Source organism: Acomys minous (genome assembly GCF_964271855.1).
Source record: "Acomys minous genome assembly, chromosome: 11".
Lineage (NCBI taxonomy): Eukaryota > Metazoa > Chordata > Mammalia > Rodentia > Muridae > Acomys > Acomys minous.
This window is the reverse complement of record NC_140492.1, coordinates 10,806,112-10,812,964: the sequence shown is the minus strand read 5'-3', so window position 1 is coordinate 10,812,964 and position 6,853 is coordinate 10,806,112.

Sequence of the window (6,853 nt, the reverse complement as noted above, 5' to 3'; positions counted from 1 at the left end):
ACCTGGTCCCCACCACAGGCACCTCTCCATCCCCTCTCCCACCCAGTTCCCTCCCTCCGTCTACTTCAGATGTCGGTTTTATTTCCCATAGGGGTCTCTTGATTTCCTTCTTGGTGACTGACTCTGACCAGAGGTCATAAGCTGTGACAAAAATCAAGGTAAATAGAATAATTCTCTATGCTTCTCATGAATACTTGTCAGATTTCTGTGAATTGGGTGGTTTGTTTTTGTTGTGATGTAACAACAGGACCTTCCATTTTCTAGCCTTACAGCCTGCCCAGTGGTTTCGATCTGTGTTGGGAGTTTCCATCTCCACAAATTCCTGCTGTAATAATGCCGATGGTCTCTTCTTTATTTCCTCTTGATCTATGTTTTCCTGTCAACCAGATTCAGGCCTGTTCTTTTCCCTGGCATTGCTCCTCAAACAGTCTCAGCATCAATACTTCTCAGGCAACCACTTAGAAAAAGATGAAAGAGGCGGGCATGGTGGCTCACGCCTTTAATCCCAGCAGAGGCAGGTGGATCACTGTGAGTTCGAGGCCAGCCTGATCTACAAAGTGAATCCAGGACAGCCAAGGCTACACAGAGAAACTCTGTCTCAAGCAAAAACAAACAAACACACACACACACACACACACACACACACACACACACACACACACGAAGAAGGAGAAGAGGAAAAAGAAGGAAGAAGAAGAAGAAGAAAAGAAGAAAGAAAAAGATAAGAGTCGCATGGTCTCTAGGGAGAGTCAAGGATGGCCTTTCAAGAACTGGGACTACACGGTGCACACCACCATGCCTGGCTTGTGTGGGGGCTCAGGTTCAACCCCAGGGGCCTTGTGCTAGGCAAATACACTATTAGCTGAGAAACACTTATAACTAACATTTTTCTTTTTAAAATTATGTATGTGTGTTATTGCATGAGTGCCTGTATAGAGGTGTGAGGTATGGGGTGCCCCGAGAGTTGGCTTTACAAGCAATTGTGCACCCCCTCACATGGGCGCTGGGACTCAAACTCAGGTTCTGTGGAAGAGTAGCAGCATGTGCTCTTAGGCACTAAGCTGTCTGTCTACTTTTTTTTAAACTTGAAGTTATTTCTGTTTTCCTGTCAGAAGCATCACTCATATATCCTCAAAGCAAGCGCTGTGGTTTATATAAACTGTTGCGTTCTCTGAAAGGCAGCTCTATTCCATAATCCCAAATGTATCGATTTCTTCCGTGGAGACGGTAGTCATTTCATTCAGCTTCACTGTGGGCAAAACAAAGGATTCTTGTGAAGACCAGCTTTGCTGTCTCCAACTCTGCCCTGAACAGCTTTACCCACGCACGTGGAATCTGAGAACTTCTGCGCCTTTCCAAACAGAGAAAGCCTGTCTGGATTTAAAAAAAAAAAAAAAAAAAGTTGAGCATGGAAACTTGATGCTGTCCTGATCAAGACCATTTGGAATCACACACAGGAAAGGCCTGGGTATTTGTTAATCAGTCCAAGCATAGAATGTGTGCACGGCCTCTCCAGTTACATCCCTCCAGGAAGACTCATGCTGAAGGTACCACTGCTGTGACCTGCACTGAGTCCTTCCAGCGAGGGGAGATTCTTTATGCATGTGCCTCTTTTCCAACAGCAACCTTCCTGCATCTTCCCGTGCCTTGAACACTCACTGGCCCATCCTCTGGGGGCATAGAGAACCAGGGTAGCACCTTTCTCATACACACTGCATTCTCTTATATTCATTTAAGAGTTGTTTGTGGTAACCAGTCCCCCCCCCCCCCCCCCCCCCCCCCCCCCCCCCCCCCGGTGAAGCTCTGGATCCCTTTGGAAGACACTGTACTAAGGCCTGGTAGCCACAGGCAAGACTTTCTCCTGCCAGCAAGGCTGTATTTCCTGAGGAGAAGGAAAGAAGCTGTCACTGGAAGCTTCTGTTCCTCTGGGGGTCAGGTGAGTTCTGCTTCATGCAGCTCCCGGGAGACCCAGTTGCTGGCGACTCCTGGGCTTATCTTGACTCTTGCTCGCTATGGCTCCAACACTAAAAGCTGTTCTTCCTTGAGAAGCTCACATACAAGTTCACCCCCCATCCCCACCCCCGTCCCCCTCCTATGCCATGCCAATAATTAGCTGTCAGCAGATCGGATTCTTCCTGCCACCCTCTACTGAGCTCCTAGCGCTTAGACTGGAATCATGAATACCAAGTCTGTGTATATATGCACATGCGCATATGTGTGTGTCTGTGTGGGCGCGCGCGCATTTGTGAAAAGTCCCAGGCCATCCCCTGCCTCTGCTGCATCTAAGAAGGCAAGCTCACAATGGCTTCAAATGCCTTAGAGTTGTAGATCTGTTGAATTAGGACTCAGCTTTATCTTTTAGCCACACATGGAGAACCTGTTTCTGTTAGGGCCAGTTCTTTTTTTAAAATTTATTTTATTGTGTTTCTTTCTTAACATATACATTTATATTATTACACATGAGTAAATCAGGAAGAACCACGAGACAATCAGGAATTATATAAATGTTACAGTCGTAGAGATTTGGCTATTTGTATTTGGCAAACTTAAAGTAAACATCTTTCCTATCTTGTTGGGTCTAAATTTCTGAAAGAAGATCAATATCAATCATATCTTGTCTCTATTAACTTAAAACATTTATCTTGATCTAAAAATATCTTAACCCCTAACCTGCTAAGCTTAACTGAAAGACTAAACTATCTGGTCTTCAAACCCAGCAGAGACTTGAGAAGGGATAAAACTTAAATATCTGAGTGAACCTGGAGTGCAGGTTAGAAGCTTCCAAAATGAAAAAAATAACTGAGACAGTTAACTGCCTGAGTAGTCACCCAACACTCTCTGTAAGGTGAAGCATCATCTTCAGCCTTGTGGCCCAATATCTCTGACAGACATATTTGCAAGGCAGGAAATATTGAGGACTTGCTTACCCTGTCTTGGCAGAGTTTGGCCGTCAACTCTGCCTGCATTGAAACCTGCCCATTTTTAGGCAGAATTCTGTCTGTGGCAGAAACGAGGACATTTTGGAGGGCCAGTTCTTTAAAGCCCCAGCTCCTGTCTCTCTGAGCACATTGACCAGCCCCACCCAAGGCCTGACTTATTGAGGAAGAAAGAAGCCAGGGTATACTGGACTTTATGGCTGACTACTAAGAAGAGAAAAGTGTTAGCGTTCAAAATCTGAGGTGACTTGTAAATCAAATGCTGGCTTATAAGAGAGAATTTATCTGCAATGGAAGATGGACTTTTTTTTGGAATGGAAACAGTATTGAAACTCCTTGTAACTAGAAGCCAGGAATGCACTCCAGCATAATAAAGGCTGCATAGGACGCACTTGCAGCCAGCGTTATAGGACACGGGGAAGCTGAAAGCACTTCCTCTAAAAGCGGGAGCTGGACAAGAGTGTGCACTTACCCTGCACCTCAGCGTAGTGCACAGGCTCTCAGCAAGAGCAACAAGGCAACAGAAATGATAAATGGCTGATAGAGGGGGCACACGTCAGGCCGTTTCTACTTACAGATGTCACGGGCCTGTCATTAGAAATCACAGAGGCCTGCCAGAACACTTTTAGATCTGATCAAAACTTTCAGCAAAGTGGTAGGACACAAAATTAAAAAAAAAAATCAGCAGTTTTCCCTATCCATGAACAATAAACTTGCAGAGAAAAAACACAGAACAATTTGATTCATAGTAACTTCAGAAATGCACAAAGCAGAAGATTTTGGTGTAAACCTAACCAAGGAGAGGAAAACACCTCTACAGTGAAAACAAAATAATGAAGGGGAAAATCTGAAGACTCACTTGAAGGTGGCAATACCTCTTATGCTTATGGATTAGCAGAATTAATATTGTTAAGAGCAGTCTGCAGGTCAATGTAATCTCTATCAAAATTCCAATGATATTTTCACCAAATGAAAAAGACTAGTCCCAAAAGGCTCATGAAGTACAACAGACAGACACCCCCCTCCTTAGACCAGTAGGGTAATCCTAAGCACAAAGAGTAATGCCAAAGGCATCACAATACATGATTTCACATCACACTATAGGAGTAAGGCAGACAGCTTGTCACACAAGCACAGTGAACCGAGTTCAGACTCCTGGCACCCACGTTAGGAACTGGGTGCGGTGCTGTGTGCCTGTAACCAGGGCTGTGAAACAGAAGGCTACCCAGGGCTCCTGGCCAGTCAGGCTAGCTGAACTGTTGAGCTGGAGGTTAAATGAGAGAGAAACTCTGTGTGTGTGTGTGTGTGTGTGTGTGTGTGTGTGTGTGTGTGCGCGTGCATGCGCGTGTAAGGCTGTGAGATGGCTCAGTGGTAAAAGGTGCTTGTTTCCAAGCCCAATAATGACCTGAGTTCAATCTCTGAGAACCACACGGTCAAAGGAGAGAACTGACTTCCATTAGTTGTCCATTACCACTACATGAATGACATGGCATGAACACTTCCACACAAACACAGATACACACACTAAATGAATTGTAATGTAAAAAATTCCTAAAGGCCAACAGATAAAGGAACATGAGTTCAGTCCCTGGACCACCACTTGTGTGCCAAGACTCATGCACAAACACACGTGCATGTGCTCTCTCTCTCTCTCTCTCTCTCTCTCTCTCTCTCTCTCTCTCTCTCTCACACACACACACACACACACACACACACAGAGTAAAATAAATGAATAAATGTAAAAACATTCTAAGACACTAAGAGTGGTTGAGAAAGACACTTAGCATCAGCCTTTTGCCTTTAAGCACAAAAGCACATACACAAAGGTATACCCCACTCCCAAATCACAACAAAACCATAGTAACAACATAGCCCCCAAACAGGCACAAAGATCAATGGTCAATGGAGTTGAATAGAGAATCTAGAAGTAAACACAGCTATAGCTATAGGGATACGGAAAAGAAGATGAGCCCTCTGGGCCTGCCACTTTGGGCAAACATCAACTCGAAATGGATTAAAGAACTTAAGGTATGGCTGGACACTTTCCACCTGCTAGATTGAAAAAAAAACCCCACTAAATTATTGAAAATCATTTTAAGACACGGGCACAGGCAGAGAATTTTTTAAAAGGACTGACAAATGTGGTGCATGAAACTGAGAGGCTTCTGTCCAGCAAAGGAAGCGTTGGATGGGGGATGGGGTGAGAGTATACAGAATGGGAGAGCATCTTTGTCAAAAATATGCTGACAGGGGATTAATACATAGAATATATAAAGAATTAGAAAAAAAATAAACCACACCTGAGGCCCATATTTTCAGTCAACAGATGGGGAAATGAATTGAACAAATAGTTCAAAATAGTCTGAACGAACGGTCAAAACATTATAAAAATAGTGGTCAACGTTCTTATTCATCAGAGACATGTGAATCAAATCTACATTGTTACTTCCTGGTGAGAGGGTGGACTAGATGCTGCATCCATACGACCCAATGAACGGGAGCCAGAAGAACTCTACTATTTCAAAAGAGAGAGGAGGGGGGACTTGAGAAAGTTACAAAGGCAGCAGGAGGATACCTGGAAGGAACAGAGAAAAAAAATGTTCTGTGTCGGAAGGAAAATATCCATGCTGAAGAGGGCTCCAACAATATGCCTTCCAAGTGGCCCTGGTTGCTTTAGGTAGAATGTGAGAGAGAAAGGGCTGGACCAGACACTCTGAGAGCTCTGAGGCCAGATGCTGCTCTCCACAAGGGACTTGGCCCTTGACTCAGAGCCTTCTTATCTTTAGTATTTGATCCTCAGCTGATGTAAGTCTTTGATTTATGTTTTCTCATTGGACAACAGGGTGGTTGGGCTGTCTGTAGGTCTATAAAAGGCAGTGTCGAGTGCCTCCTTTGATGTGTCCCGCCTCGGCCTTGGACTCTCCATTCCTAGCTAACTTGGTCTTCCCCATGTAGGGCTCTAGATCCCACTCCTAAAAGCTCTAATTTGGGGAACAGAGTCTGAAATAGCCCCAAAGGTATTCTGTTCAGCTTGCCATTCAAATGGCTAAGCCCCTGCCACGGCCATTTAAAACCCCTCTCACCTTTCATTTAGCTAAGCAATTCTTTTTTCAAATCTGACTCATTTATGAATGTGTGTCCTTTCCTTTATCCAGCACCGTTCTGCCCCCTCTGAAAGCATTAATGGAAAGAATGGGGAGTGTAGCCAACATTTCTTTTAGTAAATTGTAGACCTACCAAGGCGTTGAGTGTTGGTGGCTTTCATTGTCTCCCCTAAGTACTGTGGTCAAAATTGTGGTAAGCTGGGGGTGTGACACGGATCCACTAATGGTCATTCCTCAGGAAGTTGCTTAGCTTCTCTTTGCTTTCCTGTCCCCAGATGTAAAATGGGAATGTTAAAGTTTTTAATCCTGATAGGAAGAGATGTATCATTTTTCAACTCTTCAGTTCACATTTGAATTAAAAAAGAAGTTGGGATCCCCTGCTCAGATTAAAAACAAATATATATATATATATATATATATATATATATATATATATATATATATATATATTTGATTTATCTATTCACTTTACATCCTGAATGCAACTCCTCCTTCTCTCCTCCCAGCCCTATCATTCCACCCTCTTCCTCCCTTTCCCCCTTCTCTTCCCCCCAGAAAAGGGGAGCTCCCCCTTACCAATTCACCCCAGCACATCTAGTTGAATCAGGACTAAGCACATCCTTTTCCACTGAGGCCAGACAAGACAACCTGGCTAAGGACAAGTGATCTAAAAGCAGGCAGCTGAGTCCATGTCAGAGACAGCTTCTGCTCCACTTGCTAGGGGACCCAAATGAAGACCAAGCTGCCCATCAGTTACATAAGTGTCGGGTCAGTCCGTGCCTGTTCTTTGCTTGCTGTGTCAGTCTCTGTAAG